General features: G+C 33.5%; 1 long non-coding RNA gene across 1 annotated transcript; it reads left to right on the forward strand.

The window, feature by feature from the left end:
* Nucleotides 1–5,890: 5,890 nt before the first annotated feature.
* On the forward strand, nt 5,891–15,522 carry LOC140851434 (uncharacterized). Its single transcript, XR_012134189.1, has 3 exons — nt 5,891–6,101; nt 12,708–12,861; nt 14,375–15,522. It is a non-coding gene; the product is annotated as an uncharacterized lncRNA (long non-coding RNA).
* The last annotated feature ends 9,882 nt before the right edge of the window (nt 15,523–25,404 follow it).

Raw genomic sequence — 25,404 nt, forward strand, 5'->3', positions numbered from 1 at the left:
GTACTTGGGCTGATGGGTCAGAGTTTGGCATTTCGAAAATAATTTTCAAATTTGAAAGATTTTATTTTCTGTTCACCAAATGTGTTAACTCATTTCACAAACGGGTCAGCACATTTCATAAACAGCAATTCTATTGCTCATTTCATAACAGAAAATAACTCAAAATAAATCATAAATTTTCTTTTAGATCTAATCTAACACATTCATGATAAATTTCTTAATTAAGTCCTTTCGCTGCTTCATCGGCATGGGATATAATTGCATCGGCACCCCTACCGCCATAGGAGACCCCATCGAATGGGAAGAGAGGGCCTTTAAACCCTACTTTTCTCCTATGACCGGACGGCCGTGGCAACCAGCCCAATTAGATTACTTGCTACTTGGATCAAGTATATCTAAATATATAAATTTCAAAATTTAAATTTTGAATTTCAAATTTCAAATTTTAAATTTTAAATTTCAAATTTGAGATTTCAACCAAATTTTAAATTTTGAATTTTCAATCTTTGAATTTTAAATTTTGAATTTTGAATTTCGAATTTCAAATTTCAAATTTCAAATTTGAGATTTCAACCAAATTTCAAATTTTGAATTTTGAAATTTGAATTTCAAATTTCAAATTTCGAATTTCAAATTTCAAATTTCAAATTTGAGATTTCAACCAAATTTCAAATTTCAAATTTTGAATTTCAAATTTGAAACTTCTAACAAATTTTAAATTTCAAATTTCAAATCTTTTTGAATTTCAAATTTTGAATTTTGAATTTCAAATTTAAACTTATAGATTATACCTTAATCTACGTATGCATATGTATATCATATTCTAGAACCTGGCTCTGATACCAATTGAAGTGAAAATTTAGTGCAGGGGCAAAATGGTAATTTTAAAACTTTTTCAAAATTACTATTTTATAGCGGAATTATTAATTAATCTCATTAATTAATACTAATTAACCCTACACTAGGATCTAAATATGATACAACAGCATGCATTTAAATTTGAAATTCAAATTTGAATCAGTAAACGTTTTACAGTACTGTGTTCAGAACACATCACCTTTTGTGGGTAGTCGATCACCGCAATCTGATCACCGTCAGAGGGCTCTGATTGTTACGTCGCAGCCACCCAACTGTCTGGCCTCTGCGGATCGTCCACACGAAGCTCCTGTCTGATCAGCTCCTCACGAATGCTAGTTCGTGATTTCACCCTTTTGATGGCAGATGTTGATCGAACTCCTTCGATCGATGTGTGCCGACTTCTCGGACACTCCGGATCATCTGCACAGTTACTTGAGAGGCTGATGGATCTCTCTCTGAAATTTGGTGGACTCACGACACTTGTGGCACACCAATCTCACTTCCCGAACCCTAGGTAGAAACCCTAGGGTACACACCAAAAACCATGCGCCCAATTTTCTCTCTTTTCTTTCTTTTTCTCTCGGAAGGTTTTGGACCTTCACCTTGCGCAAAAGCCTTCCTCACGCCCCAAAGTTTCTCTCCTAATTTTTTCTATGCACGTCCCACCTTTCTCCTCTTTTTAAAACAACATCGAACGTGTCTTATCCGCGTGAGAGGATAAAGACAAGAGGTTACACATTTGAATTCAAATCAAATTTGAATTCAAACGAAAACCAACTTATCCCTATCCTTTTGGGTGTGAGAAGAGAAGGGGCGTGGCTCTTTGTGCATGGAAAAAGTTTCACGAGAAACCTTTTCTCGTGTAAGTAATGTGGCACACAAAATAGATAAGGATGAAAGGGCAAGTGATAAGTTATCCATTCAAATTCAAACATGCTTTGAATTTGAATGGCTAACTAATTATTTTATCCATCCATATGGTGCACAAATGAGGACGTGGGGAAGGGTTTTGCGTGAGAAAAATTTCACGAGAAGTTTCTTCTCGTGAATTCAAATGGGTGCAAGGAAGTTGGGTGACGCAGGGAATTTAAAACAAGGTGGTTTGATTCAAATTGAGCCAACCTAGTTTAAAATAGGTTGAGCACAATTAGACCAAATTAAACCCAACATAATTAGGCTTAATTAGGCTTAATAAAATCTTAATCAAATCAGGAATTAACTAAACCTAACTCCTGATCAAATCAGGGACTAAACCACCTTAGCGATTAGGTCAACATTTAACCTAATCGGGTCAATCCAAACTGAATCCAATTCAATTGGACTTGATCCAAAAATAATTACTCAATCAAATTGAGTTAATTAGTGATTAAATCACTAATTAAACCTCTCATAAATGTTGAGTCCAAATTCGATGGGCAATCAGGCATCAGAGACCATCGATATGAAACCCTGATCAAAGAGTTCAAATTTCAAATTCAAAATTCGAAATTCAAAATTTTGACCTCGGTACCCAAAATGTGTCGAACTCATGATTAGAGAATCCTAATTCTCAATCATAGAGTTCCAGATAGATAAGACTCATAATCAGCCATCAGATCAGAAAGGAATCTCTAATGTGTGTGACCCCGCAGGTTCGAACCTAAGCCGGTAGCACAGGAACCAATTTCTGTACTAATCGAAGTGACCATCTAGCAATGGTACCCGACGACCGGATAGGTCGAATAATCATAATCGCAACATTCAGAACCTACGTGAATATGGTTACCGTATAATTCATCCCTTTTGACCCCTGTGTTTAGGATGACTCAGAGTTAAACTGTCAACCCTGATGATATCATCCGAATCGTGCTCAACTCAATTAGTCCTGTGACTCATCACTAGGACTACCCTGGCCAAGGTTTTGCTAAATTGAAACACGACTGTACACAGCTCCTAAACTGGAGTGGTCAATCCCATCTTGACACACGCACCGACAAGTCAAGTACTTGACTACACCCAGCAACCTTCCGTCACTGAATTAGAAATTCAGGTGGTCCAGTGCCTAAGTGCAGTGAGTTGCTTGCAAGTCACCGTGGCGGTCTCAGGTCGGAGGGACATTTATACCCATATCCCATCAGAGCAAATCTTGACAGCAGAAATAGCTCCGGAGTTGGTCACGTTCAGTGCAGATGTACCATTACATCTCACCTGTATGCCATACCAGTGTCTCCACACTCTTTGGTTATGAGGACAACCAACCCATATGGCACACAACGACCTATGCTCGATAAATGTTGTCGTCCTTGGTAACAACGTATCATTTGGTCGCGAAAATGTTTAAGGACTAAGCGACAAATCCTCCTTTGTTGAGTCTAAATAGTCCTAAGGACTTCACCACAACACAGGAGTTCATTAGAAGATGAAACATTTGTGATGAAAAAATACCAAAATAACTTTTATTTATTTATAATTCATGTACTAATACAAAAGGAGCACAACCGTCAACAGGCTGACGATTGGCTTTGGGACACTATTCCCAACACTTGAATCGTCTATGAAATTAATATTTTGATACATATTCTTAAAATATTAAGAATTAGAGATATGTATTTAATTTCTAAATACTCTCAATCATAGTATCATCATGAGGATGGTGATTGATCCAAATAGACTGACGCACAGATCGCTTCCTTCGAGGTAGATGAGTCTCTAATCTACCGGATAGATGACTCTCTAGTCTATAATGTAGAGACATTGAATGATGGGTATGGATAGTTATTAGAGAATAACTAGTATTGAGTGTGACCATACGAGAGATCACTTAGATTTTTACTTGATCGTCAGTGATTATCTCAATGTCGTGATTGTGTGAATGGTCTTTTGAGCTATGATGGTATGATTGCTCGCACTGAGGCTGTTGGAGTTTGACTGATATATAAATATGATCTCAATGAGCCCTTATAGTGGATGTTAGCGACAGTTGGTCCACCGTAGGAGTAGGATATGCATCAAGATGGGATCTATCGACATTGATAGAAAAGAATAGTCCTATGAGATTTGAGAGACTAAGTTCGAAAGTTTGTATCCACAGCAGTGTGATTGATGGAAAAGAATTTTCATAAGGATTACAATTGGACTTGAGCTGATAGAATTTATCATATGACTGATGATGAGGTTTGATGATTTATCTATGACCTGCCATCTAGTTGGAACTCACGATAGAGGGACTGAATTACATATTAAGTATACCTTGAGGTTCATTTTTGATTCTATTGAATTGCCACTACATACTGTTAGGTGTCACTGGTGGATTGTGAGAGCTCACTAGGATTGCTCAGGATCGACAATCCTTAATGAGTTAGAGTGAAATTGTTTCGATCCATTGAAAAGAGTTTCATTGATACAATGATAGAGATCATTGTATATCTCACTATCAGATAGAATTGGACCTATGGAGTCACACAACAAAGGGATTAGATTTAGAATAAGTAATTGGGCTTATGAAGTCTCAATTGGGTTTGGAGAAATTCTATTTGGTTCAGGATAACCTTACTAGTACATGGTTGGATCCAATTTTTTCTTTACGTTTGAATTTCTTATTTGATAAGATTAATGCAAACTAAATTACCTGCTAATAAGCTAAATGAATTAGATTCATTGGGCTCCAATTATTGGGTGTCTTGGGTTTTGAATCAAATGAATTAAGGGTTCAAGTCCTTAATTAATTTTCTTGATAGTTTTGATTGGGCACCACTTGATTTGATTAAGTTGGGCATGTCCAACAATTGGTGGGCATGTGGGATCAGCTTTGGGCATCCCATGGGTGCAAAGTGGGGTGTATTTTTGTGGGTGCAAGAGCTCTAATAGTTGGCGCCTAATTGATTTTCAAAAGGAGGTCAAATAACTAAAGGAATAAAGAAACCTAATGCAAGTAGGACTTGTATTAAATACTTGTTTGATTTTGAATAGGATTCAAACCTTATGCTTATTTAGAGGGGCCTCCCTTAAGATCCCTAAGCACTTTAACCAGCAGCCCCACGCCCCCTTAAGAGAGCCCCACGCTCCTCTTTTCTTCTCCCCTCTCTCCTCCCTTGGAGGTCTAACATCCGTCATCTTGGACGCCCTCCATCTTCATGCCCAAAAGGGGTTTGGGCATTTCACTTGATTGCTGGCTTCTAATCCCTGGTTGATTCATAATTTAGAAAAAAAAAAGTAAGAAAAAAAGAGAAGAAAAAGATCAAGGAAAGGATCAAAAAGTTGATTGCGATCCAAACTTCGTTCAGATTCGCAGACTGATTTTTTTTGAAAAAAAAAAAATAATTTTAAGAAAGCTGTTTCAGTCTGATCTTGAGTGGATATCCGTAGAGATCAGACACTTGCACGGCTAAGAGAGAGTCTCTTCTTTTTCAGATCTAGATTTGAAGAAAGAAATTACGAAACAGATATGTGATTCAATCACATATTCAATTTCAGTGTATGTTCAATTTCAGCATATGAAGTAGATCCTTGTAGTTTATATTTTATGCATGCATGATATAGATTAAAAGGTGTTTTAATCTTCTATTCCACTGTCATGTTTAGAATAAAAAATTTAAAATATACATGCATGTCCCGATATAGAAATTTCAATAGGTGGGCAATCATTTATGAGCTTTTTGACTAGCCTAATAAAGTTTTGAGCAGTTGCCAGTTCGTGTGAATGATTGGTGAAAGATACCTAAGACTCTTAAGTATGACCTTTAAAAATACACAAAGATGATATTGATTTTTATGTCATCTATGGTTTGATACTTATATATATATATATATATATATATATATATATATATATATATATATATATATATATATATATATATAATAATAATAATAATAATAATAATAATAATAATAATATTTTATGAAAGAGAATCATGGTGTTGTGAATTCAGCTTCTTCAAGGAGTTTTGTTATGCTACGTGTACCTAAAAAAGGATGAGTGTTTACGATACGGCTTGGGCTTTGGCCCGTGGCTAGTGTTGAATGAGGCTCATAAGGCATGTTTCTTGGGTTGAGTCAGGGAAGGAATCCCCATCTGAGATGGAGATGAAGACCGTCTCCTTCTCAAACTCTGGCAGCCTCACTGCCTATATAGTCAGCTCACCACCTCTCAGGAGGAGGCATGCTGAGTCTCTCTCTCTTGGTTTGATTTGAAGATTTTGGCTTCCATCATTGTGCCCAGTTCGAAGTTCATTATGGCTGCTACCAATCTCACCAAGGACGAGGTAAGCTCCACCTCTATTTCTTTAAAGCTCCCTTCTCCATGATTTCTATCGACGAGCAACTTTGATTGGCCTGATTTTGATGAGATATCGCCGGATTATTCCGTGATTTAGATCTTCCATGCTTAAGCTCTTCCATGAAATGGCCAGTTTTTTCTTTTTTCCCTTTTTTTTCTCCTAACGGTGCTAGGGTTTGGGTCCCCTATTTTTATGAAGAAGAAGAAGAAGAAGAGAGAGAGAGGGTGCGGCTCTCTTCTCTCTCTTCATTTTCATTTGTATTTTGTCTCTGTCCATCGGAGCAAGGTGAGCTCCTCTTTCCTTTTTTTTCCTTCTTTCTATCCTGCATTGCCGGTGTGTGATTGAAGCTGGCAGTCGGCAATTTTAGTTGAACAGGGTAGCCCCTATTTTTTATGTTATTTTGCCTCCCCTCACTGCCGGCGACAGCAGCCATGGGTGGCCGGTCCCGATCCTCTGTGGCTGTGCAAGGGAGAGGGACAATCGGGAGCCAAACCTCTCCTGTTGGAAGGAAGAAGAAGAAGAAGAGAAAGGGCTTTTCTCTCTCTTCTTTGGTTTAATTAATTTATTAACCAGAATTGGCTGGTGGAGGGTCACCGTGGATTGCCCCTCCGGCCTTGAGGGTTGCTGATGGGAGTGGTTGCCGTTTTAGCCCGAGAACAAGAGGAGCAAGAACTCTCCTGTTTTGTGAAAGAAAATAAAGAAGGGATCGTGCGGATCCTTAAAAAAAAAAAAAAAATGATTATCTTTTTTATAAAAAAAAAATAAAAAAAAAAAGAAAAAATATTTTTTCTCTCTTCTCTTTCCTCTTTTCTCTCTACTTTCTCTCTAAAATTTTTTTTCTCTAAATTTTTTTCTTTCTATCATATTTGTTGTCTCTCTCAATTTTTTTGGAATCTTCGATCCGATTTTAAGTAAAATTTTGATTTGAAATTTATTTTTTGAATTAAAATTAATATAATAGTATAATTCTGAATAATAGATTCTAAATTTTTTTTTTTAAAATTAATTGATCTGTTTGTTCAGTGTTCTATAAGAGATAAATAATGAACTATCTTCTTGAGATATTTCATATTCATTTGAAAGCAAATAACTATTTTTTGAAATTATATATAATTTATAAAATTATATTTTTAATAATTTTTTTCTTTCATCATGTCTGTGCTACACTTATTTTATCATTTATTTTATTTTATTGGTTCTTAATTATATATAATATCATTATTTTATATTTATATTATTAATTTTTTAAATAAACAAACATATAATAGTTATGGATTCATCTCAGTATGCAACATTTTTTTCAAAGAAAAAAATAGAGATTTTAATATTGTTAAAACATAAGAAATAACAAATACTTCTGCTATTCCCACTACAACTAAGAATACACTAATAATGACTGTGAGGGGTTGCTGCTCCTCGAGAGCCGCAACCATGGGAGGTGACCGGCCTTCAAAGAATAATCCCTCTCCTATTTTAACGAAGAAAAAGAAGAAGAGAGAGTCTCTCTTCTTTCTCTTTCTTTTATTTAATTTATTTCTTTTAAAACTAGGGTACTTGGAGTGGGCCCTCGTGAGTCATGAGGGATTTTAAATCAAATAATTTATATTTTATTATTTTATTATTTTTATTTTTTTGACTGATCAAGCATTGATCACATCGAGTTATGAAACAATATCAACTACTTTTGGTACAAAATGGTTGTGAGATATCAATTCGCTACGCCTTGATGTCTCCAACAACAAACATGTTCATGTTGGATGTTCACCCACCATATCATCGACTGGTGATCTCATAATGGTATCATCAGCTGAATTTCTTTATGGTATAAGGGATACAGCTCGCACTGCTCGACGGTATTGGAAATTTATTCTTTCACAAAAAAGGTTGTGACAATCAGGCAACTGTTCAATTTACAATTTCCACAGTATAGTGCCATGTAGAGATGAAATAGCTTGTGTTGCCCGACAATGTCGCATAGAGATTTTCACACAAAAAAGAATCACCCGAAGACAAAATACTTTGGGCAGTAATTTTCTTATAGTAAATGTAAATTAGTTTATAGTAAATGTAAATTTTACAGTAAAATCTAATGGACTTTTATTGTAAAATTTATTGACTTATAGGTTGTACAATGGAAATATGTGACTTTGGAGGACGAACATGCATGTGTGAGTATTATGGAGCAAAAGTCTAGTATGAAGAGAGGCAAAATAGGTCATGCACCAATAAGAGTCCAAAATTTAGTAAATGTTGCCAACCAGGAAAAGTGCAACTGCCTGTGCTTAAAGAACCACCTCCACTGTTGAAAACTTTGATGGATTATAGAGGGGAAAGTTAATCAAAAATATTTTGAGATAATATCAGGTCCTACAATTCATTGTTTTCCTTCACATCAATGGACAGCCGTATTGATTGGATAATTAACGATGGTAGTGGACCATACGTATTTCGAATCAACGGACAGAATTATCACAAAATTGGATCGTTATTACTACCTGAGGGAGAAAATCCATAGTTTGCACAGCTATATATACCATGAAGTTGAAAACATGATATCAATTACTGAGAAATGAATACAAGGCTCACATTTCGATCCAACCATTGTGTAGCAATTAGTGGATATGTTAAATGCTAACAATATTCTGGTCTAGTCATTTGGAATAGCAAAAGACAGTTTTGCTGAAAAAAATGATACAAAGCTGCGGTTACGACTAATAACCGATCGCAAGACTGATGGTCGTCAGTATAACTTACCAACTTGCACTGAAGTAGCTGCATTGATAGTTGGTAATTTTGACAAGAAAAATAGAGGAAGAGGCATAATAATCGAGCACAAGACAAGGGAGCTTGAAAGAATTACTGAATTACACCCAACTTTCGTGGCAATGCAATACCCCTTACTATTCCCTTATGGTGAGGATGGATATAGAATGGGCATTAAACATAGGAGTCATCCTAGTAGCGAAACCCATAAAAGAAAAATGCTGACCATGAGATAGTACTATGCTTATCGGCTACAACAACATATCGGTGAATCAGACATATTGTTAAGGGGTGGTTGCCTTTTCCAACAATTCATAGTTGATGTTTACATTGTAATTGAAGAACAAAAATTTCATTGGATAAGAGAAAACCAAGCAACACTACGATCTGATCTACTCAAAGGAGTGCAAGATGCTGTTTCATGTAGGGACACAATGGCACATTTTATTGGAAAAATAATTGTCCTTCCATCATCCTACATTGGGAGTCCACTATGTAAGGTATAGAACTATCAAGAGGCAAAGGCAATTTGCAGATGGACTAGCTATCCAGATGTTTTACTTGCAACCCAAAATGGCTAGAAATACAAAATTTCATGGATGAGGTTGATTCGTACCAAAAATCGAAAGACAAAGCTGATGTAGTGAATCGCGTGTTCCACCTCAAGCTTCTGGAACTACTGTCTGATATAAGAAAGAAAAAATACTTTGATTGTACTATCGCAAGTAAGTTCCTTTCATATCTGATAAAAATTTTTTTATTTCCTATAGCATATATATTATTGTCACAACATTGACTGTTTGTCGTTACAAACATACAGTTATCTACACGATCAAGTTTCAAAAATGTGGTCTCCCTCATGCACATATATTGGTTTTCCTGCATCCTAATGACAAGTCCACAGATCCTTTACACATTGATAAAATAATCAAATATCGAATAAAATTGAAGATCCTGAAGGTTATTTTGTTATTAAAACATACATGATGCATGATCCATGTGGTAAAAATAGATCATCTTCTCCATGTATCGTTGACAATCGTTGCATCAAATAGTTTTTCAAAAAATACAACAACCAAACTATATTGGATGAAGATAGCTTTCCAATATACAGAAGGAGGAATAATGGCAACACCGTGACAAAAAACGGAGTCGAACTGGACAATGCTTATGTGGTGCCTTATAACAAAAAGCTCTTAATTAAGTATCAAGCACACATAAATGTTGAATTCCGTAATCGTTCATGATCAATTAAGTACTTATTTAAGTACATAAATAAAGGCCATGACAGAGTCAATGTAGTTATTGAAAAGACAAATGCCGATAGTGTGCATGCATCTGTAAGCAGACACATTGACGTTGATGAGATCAAAGCTTATCTGGACTATAGATACATTTCAGCATCAAAGGCCTGTTGGAGAATTTTCGAATTTGCCATCAATTATGGAGACCCTTTAGTTGAGAGACTCAATTTCCATCTTCCAAATGAATAAACAACAGTTTTTGTTGATACTGCAAATTTTATAAAATATATCGAGAAAATCAAGAGTTGATAGAACCATGTTCATAGAATGGATGAAGGCAAACAAGCAACATGAAGAAGCTAGAGAACTAACTTATGTTGAGTTCCCCCCAAAATGGGTATGGCACAAAGATGTTCTAGAGTGGATGAAAAGAAAGTTTGGCAGAAGCATAAGCAGAATATTCTACGCCCATCCTGCAAGTGGTGAACGTTATTATTTGAGGATGTTACTAAATACTGTTAGGGCTTCCACATCCTTTGAAAACATTCAAACAGTAAATAGAGTCCTCTACCCAACATTCAAGGTAGCTTGCTACGCTCTTGGATTGCTTGATGATGATAAAGAATGGCACGATTGTTTACAAGAGACATCCCTTTGGGGATCTGATCATCAACTACGATAACCTTTTGCAATGCTACTGCTTTACTGTGAAGTTGCTAACCCCATAGAACTTTGGACTGTTAATTGAAAAATATTATTAGAAGATGTGTTTATACATACAAAGAAAAAAGTTAGATCAATTACAACTTTATCTAACTGAAGAATAGATACAGAGCTACGCATTATTTGAGATTGAACGAATACTGCAAAGGTCATGCAAATCGTTAAGAGATTATGAGGACATTTCATTGCCAAATGCATCGTTACTAGGAGAATTAAACAATAGACTTCTTACTGAGGAGACAAACTATAACAGAAAAGAGCTTCAAATAGAATTCACAAAGCTTTACAGTGGCTTAAGTACAGACCAGCTTACAATATTTGAAGTAATTGTCAAATCAACAATGGCAAAAGAAGGCAAACTTTTCTTCATTTCTGGCCATGGAGGAATGGGAAAGACTTATCTGTGGAAAATAATTTTGGTAAAACAAAGGTCAGAGGGCCATATTGCTCTTGTTGCGGTATCTTCTGGAATAGCATCATTACTATTTTCTGAAGGGAGAACTACCCATTCAAGGTTTCAAATTTTGTTGAACTTAACAGAAGATACAATATGTGAGATAAAGCAAAAAATACAATTGGCAGAATTATTGTGCAAAACAAGTCTTATCATATGGGATGAAGCACCGATGGCACACAAACATTGCTTTGAGGTGCTAGACTATACACTGAGAGACATATTGCGGTCTACTTTTCTGGATAGTCTTAACAAACCATTTGGTGGAATGACAATGATACTTAGAGGAGACTTTCATCAAATATTATTAGTTGTGTCTAAAGGCAGGAGAGAAGATATAGTAGGCACCTCCACTAAATCATCATACCGGTGGCAACATTTTGAGATCTATCTACTGCACAAAAATATGCATTTGGAAAATGGTGCTTGCACAAGTTCAAGTGCCGAGTTTGCACAATGGATTCTCAATGTTAGAGATGGTAAAGAGGCATCTGATGTTGGTGAGCAATGGATTGAGATCCCACGTGAAATTATGATGGACCGCAATTGCAATGCAATACAAAAAATAATTGAATTCACTTATCAAGATGTGGCCACTAAACTGATAGATAAGTATTTCTTGCAAGAAAGAGCCATCCTTACACTGAAGAATGAAACAGTCCATGAAATAAATGACCACATACTAGACCTAATTCCAATAGAATAAAGAATATACTTCAGCTCAAATTCAATTTGTAGAAACTCAACAAACTCTGGTGATGATGATGCCCTTTATCCAATTGAGTTTCTCAATTCATTGAAATTTGCTGGCATGCCAAATCATGCTCTTCGACTAAACAATGATGTTCCTATCATGCTGCTTCGCAATGTCAACCAAAGTGCTGGCTTATGCAATGGTACAAGGCTTATTGTAACTCAACTTGGAAAATGGTTTGTGCAAGCTAAATTCATCGCTGAAGAGAACATTGGCCAAAAAGTCTTCATTCTTTGACTAATTTTATCGCCCAATGAATCAAAGTGGCCATTCAATCTTCGAAGGAGACAGTTCTCCTTATCCATTTGCTTTGCAATGACTATAAATAAGAGTCAAGGCTAAATATTAAACCATGCTGGTTTATATTTATCCAAGCAAGTTTTTTGTCATGGACAATTGTATGTCGCTCTATCAAGAGTCACAAGCAAGAATGGATGACACATTGGTAACAGATAAAGAAGCTGAAGAGCCTAGCCATGCAAAAAATATTATCTACCCAAGAATTTTTGTTAATATAAAATATGCTAAGTGATTGGTATCAATATTACTTATCACTAAATTAAACAATATAAAACTATTTCTCTTTTTCTTCTTACTTTTGTCCCTTACCCCCTTTTAGAACACGGTCCTTCCTTATGCTTGAAATTTTGCAGGTCAATGGATACCAAAAAGTACTCACTTTTGAGTGAACTCTCTATTGAATAAGACACATGAACCATCAAAGCTAGAGTTATACGTCTGTGGCAAGCAACCAATACAAAGACAAATGAGAACATCAGATTGAAATTGATCCTATTGGACAAAAAGGTAGGCACAAAACATATTTACATAAGACATGCTTTTAACTATAAAAAACAGAAATTTACCTATTCTAATGTTACATATGACAAGGATACAAGCCATTGTGCGCAATGTCCAAGTTAAGAAATTTAGACAAAAATTTCAAGAAGGCCACTGCTGCTTCATAACAAAGTTTGAAGTTGTTGGAACCTACTCAAAGTATAGAGCTGTTCCAAATAATATGTGAATAATTTTTTACTTCACAATAATTCTTCAAGAAGTACAGACTCCAACTACTGAGATTCCACTAGTCCACTTTCACTTTACAGATATGCTTCTTATATCTGAAAGGGGAAACAAAAATACATATCTGAAGGTAAAAAATAAAAATACACCACACATAGCTCAATATATTTTATTTTCAATACTTGATATAATACAATTATTTTTACTATTATTACATATATCATTGGAAAGCTCAGTGGAATAAGTGAAGTGAAAAATATATAAGCAAGAGGAAAAACAATTTTTGAAAGAGATGTTGAGCTATTGCTCGAAAGGCAAGTACCTTTACAAATATAAAAAAAGGAGCTTTCTTTCCTATATTACACACAATATTTATACACATAACTATAAATAAATCTTTCAGCAATGAAAAGATTAAAGTCACACTTTAGAGAAAAGCAACAAATGAGATCAGTTTTGAAGAAAACAAAGACCAAACCACCTCTTGCATCATTATTGCGACATCAACAACTATGAAGATGTTCCAAGGTAACAAAATATTTGCATATGTAACTGAGTCTTTTTAATTTTATAGCTAATTACTCTCATCTTCCACATGCAAATAAGTACAACCTCTCTTCTACCAGTGCTATGAGAATTTTCAAAAATATTGATATCCCAGAAGTAGTAAAACTCAAATAGAGGTATATATGCTAACAAAATTTTAATTAAACAATGATAAATTCATTTAACATTAAAAAAAAAATTTAGGTTCATAAAGGCAACAAGCTCAATATAACAGCTGTACTCGCAAAGTGATGCACATAAACCCCTGCATAAATAGATGTTCTACAATAGAAGAACACTACAGTAGCTGAAGGAAATGCAGGGACAAACAGAATAAAGCTCAAAATTATGATACTAATACATCATAGAATTAACCAAGGTTCAGGATTAATATAAGGGTGAAGCACCATTCCGGCATAGCAACAATGATCCTTTTCAATGGACAAGTTGAAAACTTATTGGGAACCACTAATTTAAAGTTGGCAAAAGATAAATATTAGTTCAGCCAGTGTTCCTGACCAAGTTCAAGATCTTTTGCATAAATCATTGGTCTTCAAAATTAAGCTGAATGACTATAATTTGAAAGAAGGCTTACAAAATTATATAGTGATGAAGACTTATGAAGCAGATGAAAAATTAGAAAATAACTACAAAATTGCCAATTTGACAGAGGTAATTGCATAATGGTCTATTTCTCCTCAAACATAATGCAATTCACGGCTATACTTCATCATTTTTTTTGTGACAGGACATGGTACATGACTCAAGTGATGACGATGTCAGAGAAGTTCAGTCCCATAAAAAGAAAAGGATGCTATCAAAGTCCACGTCAGGAAAGCACGAACCAAAAATAGACATGATAGAATCAAAAATTGCTAATGAAGATAGTGACATAATAACCCCCAAGAAGAAACGAAAGCTTCAAATCATTGATGGAGATAATAAAATCATTTTCCATATGTTGAATTTTCTATTACATTTTGGTTTACTCTATATCGACTACATCACATTATTTTTTCATCAATATAAGCACATCAATATTTCTAATTATCAAATATTACATATTATAATCTTGCAAACAACAATATTTGAATAATTAAAAATAGGACAACAATATCTAAAAAATTATTTTCATATATTCGGCTCCGCACAATGCACGGGTCTTCGACTAGTTATTATCATGTATTAATAATATTATTTTTTTTATTTTAGAAGAAGTATGATGTGGGAGATGAGCATTATAATTTTACAATGAAAGCTTTGGTAGAAAATTAGAGAGGGATGAAGTACCGTTTAAGAAAGAAGTACTTCACATACAATTGTAATATAACAATAAGAAAAGAAAAGGTGAAGTACCTAAGAATATCCAAGAGGCTCAATAGAAAGAAGCTATAGATAGTTGGTCTACTCTACAGTAACAGATATATAGAAATTGTTATCTTTGATTGATTGAGGTCAATTTTTTATGTCGTGATTGAGATCGATCTTAAATTTTGGTATATATGGAACAATGGAAAAATAGGGCAGATACCAATATTGAATGCAAGAAGAAGTACAAGTACCTCCATTATGTAGGAACAAGGAACTTCGTGCAAATCAATCACCTGTAGGTAAAATCTATCTAAATTTCTTTAAGTGCTTGCTTTGAGGAATATGTCTATTGTATTTATTTAATCTTTTCTTTATGTTGTATACTCTGTTCAAAATGATAAAAAAAATTTGAGCTGCCCCTACAATGGGCCAAGACTCATACTAGAAAGGATGATAATCTTGTAAATGCTGCTGCTGCTGCTAGACTCATTGTAAATATCTTTTATCAGTCAATTAAACTATAGATCTTTCTTATTTTTATTGTAATATTTATCTCTTATAATTAATACATGTCTACTGGGAACCAACAGGAGATGTTTAAAGATGCAAAAGTGGATGAAATATTTTCTGAATAGTTTGTGAAGAAAGATCAGACATGGTCCATTGTTTAGGGATAGGACCAACTCTCAATTCACTATGGGGCCCTAAAGCAACTAATGAAGTCTTGAAAAAGAAAAATGAGAGTCGGCATAAAATGGTTCATGACTTGGCAGGTCAAGTTGGAACTTTCCAAGTCCAAGTAGCAAATATTTGTTGTTCAACAGCTTTGATGGGTACTCTAGTTGAATTTGTTTTTTTTTTTTATTTCCATATGAATTAGATTGGATAACTCAATCTTTATTTTCAAAATTATCATCTGATTTTTTTTAAAATTGTGAAAGTGTCATGCAAGAAGCTAATGACCATCCGCTATACTTGCCATTTAATTTTTATTTTAAGTTAATTGTACTCATTTATTAATAGGATATTGCCAGTATGAAAGAAGTTGATGACTATTCGCCAAAGATAGACAAAATGTTATCAGTTAGTAACAAACATAGCCCAGAGGTATCTATGATATCATTACTTTATACCACACTCATAATTTAATATTTTTTTAAGAAAGCTGGCTAACTCTCAGTTGTTTCAAGAATGGTGATAGAACTGAACAAACCTCTCATCAAGTGAACACGCCACCTATTTCTGAATCATCTAAAATGGTAAGTAAAATTTAATTTCATAAATTTGAAGATTTTAATAGAATGGTTCGATGTTGTTATAGTAGTGAATCATCAGAACTTGCTGATTAGATCTTACGAAATCAGTACTTACAAGGTGAAGAAGTTATTTTATTAGATGTCTCAGAAAAAGAAATAGGCAAATAAACATTGATTGCTGATGATAAAGGTAAGATGTTGATGGACAAGTGTTTGGAAGATGTATTTTGTGAGGCTTTTGTTTCTTATGCAACTGAGCCCGATGCTTCATTACTTGTAAAGGATAAAAGTCGAGCTTTAATGAAATATGTTGTGGGTACTCATATTGTTTGGTGGAAAGAGTATGTATGCGTCTAGATACATATATTTTTAATAGTCACTTAAGCTCTAAAATTATATATATATATATATATATATATATATATATATATATATATATATATATATATATATATATATATATATATTTCTTTTGTAGATTTAGATCGGAGATATGATAGATGGTGTCAAGAAAAGATAGAGATTATCTTGCTGATGGTTTCATAGGTTGATGAATTCTCAAATTTTACATAGTTAACTTTTTGGTATCATCAATTCAAGTTTACTTTATTATCTTTTTGGTATAGCAAAAGTGAGCTTAGAACTTATATATAAAGTACAGAAGATCAGCTGGAACTTATTCATTTCATATTTTGAGTTCTAGTATTTACTTTCTTTTATATCAGAAATCTGATGGTGTATAGCCTTGTTCTTTGGATTTTTATGAAACTAAAAAAATTATTGGGATAATTTTTTTGAGACTACCACTATGTATATTCAGTTTTCTTTAATACAATAGTGAAGATTATCTTATTTGTAGTTGTTTCATCATTTTGAAGCTACTAGTCTTCATATATTATTTAGTTATATAGGATGCTTAAATAACTTATCAATACACCATTTCTATTCTTATTATTACAGATGATCCATGTTTCAAAATTTGATAGGGCAGTAATATCGAAAAGTTGATTATATACTCACATTTTGTTATTGATTGTAGAGATTCATTTATACCCAAACTTTGGTAACTCCCACGAATTTTGATTTGTGTGCATTTAGTTACCCATGTTTAATAAAGGAGGATATATACTAGGTCTATACCCATATATACACTCTCACGTACATTCTATTTTATGTGGGTAAAGCAGAGGATATACATACAGAAAGAAAGAATATGCATATAAGCTACACCCACGTCGGACATATCCATATTTAGCCAAATGTGTGTACCAATATGGGTGTTGGCATATCCTCACATTTTTTAGATCTTTACCCATGTATCTTTCACGTGAGTGTATCTTAATTTTTCTGTAGTGGGATTAGAAGCCGATATTTTATTCTATCACAGAGTAGAGATTCTAGTCATAATTTTATACTTGATTTTAATATTTGTTCTAAGATTTTTCAAAATAAATATGTCTTCCATTATTTTTTCAAATCTCTTACACTCCTCAGGTACAGAAATAGAAACCCTTTGTGACTTAAATTTCAAGTGAGTACTACGATCCCATCAATTGGTACACCATCTCACTTAATAGTTATTAGCAATGTGTCAACTAATGAGTGGATAATTTTTATCCAATGCTTTTCAAGCAAACTACAGTAGTCACTGATCTCTAATTTCAAAATCCTCACCTAACAGTTATTATCCTCATTCTTTAGTTAAATCAGCTCCACCATTCACCATCGGATGTAATGCTGTCATTGGATCCCTCACCTAAAGTTATTGGATCCAATCTTATCACTATCTCAGAGCATCTTATACTATAGAGTGGTTGCATCTTTCCTGATGTAATTGAACCACTGTATCAAGTCGAGAATAATCTGTTGAAAAATATATCTTAAAGTCAATCATCTAGGTTGTCGATGATTGTGCTCCATATATGTATATGAATTATAAAATTGATAAATATTATCTGGCATATTCATCATAAAGAATACATCTTCCTAAATAGAACTCATATATTGTGATGAAGTCCTTAAAGCTACTTTCAAAATGATAAAGGAGGATTTATCGTATGGTTCTTAAGTCTTGCTGGCAATCAAATGATACAATTATTATAAGAATGATAATTATATCGAGTGTAGGTCATTGTATGCCATATTAATTTATTATCCTCTTAATCAAGATGTGTGATGATATGGATATGGCATACAGGTGATATATAGGAGTATATTTTACTGAGCGTGACCACCTTCAAAGCACTCTACTATCAAGGGTTACTCTGATGAGATACAGATATATATGTCCCTCTAATCGGAGGCTGTCTCGATGACTTGCAAGTAACTCACAGTGCTTTGACGTCGGACCATTTAAATTTTTAATTCGATGATGAAAGATTTTTGGGTACAGTCAAGTATTTGTGAAGTTTGAGTACAAGTCAAGATAGAATTGACCACTCCAAATAAAATTAAAGATGATGCATCATTATATTTTAATTTAGTAAAATTTTGACACAAGTAGTCCTAATAAGGAGTCACAGAATTTTTGAGGTTGAAACATAATGTGAATCACTCATTCTGGATTGACAGTTTAACCCTTAATCATCCTTGAGCATAGAGAGTCAAAGGGATGAATTATATGGTAACTATATTCACATGGGTTCTAGAGTATTGCTGGACATATATTCGGCCTATCCAGATATCAGAAATCATTGCTAGATAATAATATTAATTAGTACAAAAATTATTCTTGTGCTATCAATTTAGGTTCGAATCATGGGGTTACACACATAGAAGTACCTGTTTGATCAAATGACTGATCGATGATTATGAATCATTGAAGGATTTAATTATCAATGTAATTGATGATTAAACTTTTGCAAAGATTGTAATAAATTATTTACTAATGATTGATAAATTAAAAAAATAATTAATTAACAGTATGGTTGTTAATTAACTTAATTTGATTGAGTAATGGGGATTGGATCAGATCTAATTGAATTAGATTCAATTAGGTTGACTTTGGATTGATTGGATGCATCCCTATTGGATAACAGGACTTGTTTAAATTGATCTCAGGGATGCAAATCAAATTCTAAGTTGAATAAGATTCAATTAGTTTTATATATATTTTGATTGGATCAAATCCTGTTAGATAATAAGCTTGATTGGATTAAGTCCTATTATCAAATAGCTTCCCTAATATCCATCAAGAATCAATCTCTGGATCAACAGGATTTTAATCTAACTAATTTTCAATTAGATTGGGACCTAATTAGTTTCATAATTAGACTAGGACCTAATTAGTTAGTTTGTTATAACTAATTCCTAAATTGGTTAGAATTGAGTCCAAGAGTTAATTAGAGTTGGAACAAGATTCTTAAATCTTATTTGGAATAGGACTTAACCAACCCAAACCCTATGTGATATAAAATCTCTATGCCCCACTCCCTTTCACGTGGAATAACCCACGCCTATCCAAGATGCTGTGCTCCTTCTCCTCTCTTCCATGCTTGAAATAAGAGGCGTCCCTCCCTTCTTCATGTCGCAAAAAAATAAGGAGGGGGCGTCCAAGAGTTGGACTCCCCAACACCCACATGCCAAGCCTCTTCTCCATGTCTCTTTGGAAGAGTTTTTGTGAGAGTTTGATGCTGGTTTTTGGGCATCAAAGAGAGGTTTCTCTGCTAATTTTACAGCAGAAAATTGGAGAAGAAAGATTCTTCCCAATGAGAGAAAGAGAAAGAAGAAGAAGGATCTTCTTCCTTATACGCATCCTTGGAGAAGAAGTTCTTCTTTCAAATTTCTTTTTCTATTTTTTTCTAGGATAAAAATCAGATTAGATCTAATTTTTAATATAAAAATTTAGAGAAGAAGTATCAAAAAAATCTGGTTGGGTGTTTGGGGCTTTCTAGAGTTCTAGATCAAGGAGAAAAGAGAGAAGAAGAGAGAAGAACGGTTCTTCTCTAGAGTCTCTCTTTTGGATTCTTCTAAAGCTTAAAATTTTATATAATTTTCAATATGAAAAATTAGATTAGATCTGATTTTTATCATAAAAATTAGAGAAAAAAAGTTTTTCTTAAAGGCATGAAAGGAAGAGAGAAAGTTTATCTCTTTTGCGTGGGAGAGTTGAGAAGAAATGATTTTTCTCTTGATCTCTATTGTAGAGATCTGATGTGTGGATCCAGAAAGAAAAAGAGAGGGTCTCCTTATTCTTCATCTTCATCATGTTTCTCTTAGATCAGTCAAAGTATGGTGCCTTCGTGAGCTAGCACTCTCGGGGAGATCGATTAACACAAGGGCTTCGTGTGAATATCTGTAGAGGTCGGATACGTATGCGGCTGTTAAGCATCATGGAGAAGCAACTACTATCAATTTCAGATGTGATGATCTGCTATCCGCACTCAGATATGAAGTTTTGAATTCAATTCATATTTAGATATGATCTAAATATAATTTAGATGTGATCTAATTATATATAGATATGATCTATACTTGCTGAATTTTAGATTTTAGATTTACATACATACATATTAGTTCATATTATAGATCCTGTATGATAGTTTGAGATTTGATCTATACATATATTATAGATTAAATTATTTAATTTATATATATTTCACTGTAAATTTTTTAAAAATACATACACAAAATCACTACGCTTTCCTTCAAATGGTATCAGAGCGAAGGTTCGTTATGACATAAACATATATACATGTAGAGTTGAAATCTAGATTTAGCAATACATAAGATATATTATGATCTGATTTTAAATATGATGTAATATAAAATTAGATCTAATATAATTTAGATTAGATCTAAATTTTTGCATATATGATATTGGAATTAGATTAGATATTCTGAGTAGTAAAGTACTCGGATTAGATAATCATCGGACCGTCTGATCATAGGAGCAAGTCAGGTTACATGATCCTCTCTTTTCATTTAATGGGGTGCTCTTATGGCATGTAGGGGTGCCACTGTGAGGTTTCATGAAAAAAAAAAGAAAGAAAAAAAATTATTTTCTTGTAAAATCTTAGATCTTAAAATCTTAGGTGTTGTTGTATGTGATGCCAGTTGCGAAGAAAGTAGTTACATCTAATCTTGATTAATCAAAATTATTTTAATTTAAAATCATAAAAATTTGGATCTGATCTAAACTATTTTATGATTTAATATAAAAGATTTACATAAATAATTATTTCGAAATCTTAACCATGTTGATGCAAAAATTTAATTAAGAATTAAGTGTTGAACTGAATAGATCTAGAATTATGATTCGAGATCTAATGACGTTGCATAAAATATGGGGTATGGGTTAGCTTAAATCAGATCCTTCTTTTTAATTGGGTTAGACCTAAGGTTAGAATCAAAGATTTGATTGATCATATAGAGAAATTGATTAAGTCTAACCAAATATTGAATTAGATTAATCAGGATTTCTCTAATACAATAGTTGTAGATGGTCAATTCTATGTCTTTGTTTAGACCAAATAAATATTGATTGTAGCTTAGTGGTTGAACCCAAATTATTAAGTTGGTCAAATCAAAACTAGTTAACCAATTGATGTCTAAGGTAAGTTTGGCATTTCGATCGATGATTTTTAATTGGGAGTGACTTATTTGACCATTTCGATAGTGTCTAAGGCAAGTTTAGCAACCCTCCCACCGATCTGACTTACCTGACCAATTTGATGAATTAGATTTTGATTAGATTGCTAAGTGATTCGAGTTAGCCCATGCCATTAAGATTGATCAGTGTGACTGATCTAGATGCCAGTTCAATCAGCATGACCTAATCTGATTCAGTGACTTGGTGAAGTCAGTGAGAGGATTGTGATCTACTGATTGATCTTTTATTCTCTCTTCTCAAAATTGATTAAACCCTCTAAATTATTAGGTCCTTAAAATAAGTTGGTTATGGTGATAACTAGATTGTAGCCTCCCATTAATGTGAATGATAAGGGGTCCATTATTTTTGATTGATATTTTAGGTGCCATCCATCTGGTGTTCTCTCTGAATGATAGAATTATCATTCATCATATGATGACTCTGTTGAACTATCTGATGAATGGTTGGGTTGATCGAGCTATCCTCGGATCTGATCATTTTTTGGCTAGAATCACTGAGTAGATTCATGTTAATGGTTTGACCTAATCAAAACTTTCAGTGGAGGCCCATCACCTACTAAAATAAAATCTGGGGTTAAATTAAATACTAGAAGTTGTTTGGAGAAATAATTTTTTGAGAACCTATCCATAGGTGCATTTATGTTGACCGAGCCATCCTTGGACTTATATACAGTCTGTGTGGATTCTAGTATCCACTAAGAAATTAAGATAATTTTTTGAATTGGAGGTAGAAGCTATCAATTCGTATAAAATAGTAGAAGAACCTTTAGACCAAAGTTCAAGTCTTTAGGCTTAAAATAGTTCATATACTAATAGGTCAATTGTTCTCTTTTCAGAAATGACTAGAATATTATCGCTTTGTTCACTATTAGACAGTGAAAATATTATCGGACCTAACTTCGATAGCCAGTATTAGAAATTGAGTATAGTTTTTGAGCGAATTGATCAAGAAGTCTCAGACTAATCTAAACAGACTTAAAAGAAAAATCAGCAAATGGTTGCTGGTCAAGATAGTTATATGATAATTTTTTGAAATTCTTTATTGATAATACTACTATCTGGGTATAGGATACCGACAGTATAAGTCATGTTTGTAAATAGTTGCAAAAGATTTCAGGATAGTAGAAAGTTTCAAAATGATAAGATAACTTCTAAATATAAGAGATGGAAGTCTGTTCCAGTCTTAACATTAAGAATTATCGAGCTTATTTTTAATTTTGAAGATGTCATTTTAAGTGATTGTTACTATTATCTAATCTTATTGATGATGTCAATAAGTATGATTGTTGTGATATCATTATGAATGATACTGTAATAATGAGTGGACAATTGAAAATGACATAAACTCAGTACCATAGCTTGTTAGTGTAAAGTACACATCTAACTAGCATTTTAGATTAGATAATGTCACTGAAGCCTGCTTTTGGCATAGTTGACTTTGTCACTTTTTATTGAAAAGGGTGAACGAGTTAGTGATGTTCTAAGTTTGGTATATATTGATGTATTTATACTCATGAACATAAGTGTCAGAAGAGAACTTGCCACTTTATTAAAATCTCAAACGATCTATCTGGGCATGGGTGCATCTTGCTTATGAAGCACAAGTCTGAATCGGTTGAAATATTCAAACGATTCTATAATGAAATAGAAAAATAAACTACAAAGAGTATTAGAACTCATCAGTTAGACTGATGAAGTGAATATCTTTACAATAAATTTTTGACATGTCTTGAAGAGAATTTGATTCTCCTTTAATGGACCTCTCCTGGGACATTATTGTTTAAAAAAGATGTCTGAAAAGAGGAATCAAACTTTGTTAGACATGGTTCGATCTACTGTGAGGTTTGCTGGTCTGTCTGAGGTTATATTTTAGAGATTACTTGATATATGCTTAAGAACATTTTGAGCAAATCGGTTACCAAATCTCCATATTAGATATGGACTTGGATAATTTAATACTTCCTTATTTAGTGTGTCAGACTTATGTGAAATGTTCACAAATCGACTAGCTTAAATTTTGGTCTGATAAATATAATATTAGGGATATTCTTTCTACCTTCACAATGGACATAGGATGTTCATGAATCTTAAGATATTTTTTTTGAAAAAAAAAATTTTGGTGAAGGAACTGATGCCATTAAGATCAAGCTTGATGGATAGAGAAATTGACTCTAACACAAACCAATAGAATCGAAGTTGATTAGATCAAATCTGAAGCTCGATGTAAAGGCATCTCTGAGTAGATATGGTAGAGTACCGTATCAGCTGAATAGATATTTTAATTTTTAGGTTCGGGATGAGGATTTGATCTTCTATATAGATGCAATACAGGGATCTAACTTTGAGAAGTAGTTTGGATCCATTAAATTTGAGATGAAGTCCATAAAGATCGACGATGTATGGACATTCGTTGATTCACATATAGGGATAAGATCCATAGGGTGTAAGTGGATTTTAGATGGATAAAAGGTGCAGAAAGAAAGGTGGAGACCTATTAATTCTATCCAATTGCCAAAAGATTTCATCAAAGTCATAGTGTTGACTATGACGAGATATTTTTCTTATGATAATCCTCAAGTCCATTCAGATTGAATCAAGCTTCTCGAAGTTGGAATATACATTTTGAATGTATGACTTTGTTAAGAATGAAGCAGACTCCTGTATGTATAAATAGGCTAATAGTTCTGTAAAAATATTCTTTATGCTATTTAGATGAAATTCTCTTAATCGAAAATGATATCCCTACATTACAGAGAATAAAAGCTTAGTTGTCATCTCTGTTCTCCATAAAGGTTTGTAAGGTTATGAGAACCATCCTTAAGTATTTATGAAACACTAAGGATCAATGACTCATTTATGGAGAATCTGACTTAAAATCTATAGAATATTGATTCTAATTTCTTGTCGGATCGAAATGACAAAGTTGTGTCAAGTTGTATTTTTATCCTAAAAGGAGGAGCAAAATGCTGGAAAGGTTTCATGCAGTAGTCAGTAGCTAGTTTTATTTACGATATGGAGTTCTTTACGGTATATGATGCTGATAAAGAATTCGTTTGGTTATGAAAGTTCATCAGCGAGCTTGGAGTGGCATCCTCCGTTGATGATCTAGTCTTTCTATATTGACAGCAGTATTAGAGCCATACCTCAAGCTGAAGAACTGATGTTCCATTTGAGGATCAAATACATTCTGCATTGCAATCACTTTGTTCAATAAGATCGAAATAAAGTCGACCATAGGAAGATCGACTGAAAGAAAAACTTGACTGATCCATTGACTAGATCAATCGAATCTAATGAGTTTGATGATTTCAAATGGAAGATAGATATTTGATATCGATCTGATTGGCTTTAGTCCAAGTGGGAGTTGTTGGAAAATATATCATAAAGCCAATTATCTAGGTTGTAGATGATTGTGCTCCATACATGTATATGAATTATAAAATTGATAAATATTATCTGGCATATTCATCATAAGGAATACATCTTCCTAAATAGAACTCATATGTTATGATGAAGTCCTTAAAGCTACTTTCAAAATGATAAAGGAAGATTTATCGTGTGGTTCTTAAATCCTACTTGCGATCAAATGATACAATTGTTA

The sequence above is a fragment of the Elaeis guineensis genome, chromosome 9, assembly GCF_000442705.2.
Source record: "Elaeis guineensis isolate ETL-2024a chromosome 9, EG11, whole genome shotgun sequence".
NCBI lineage: Eukaryota > Viridiplantae > Streptophyta > Magnoliopsida > Arecales > Arecaceae > Elaeis > Elaeis guineensis.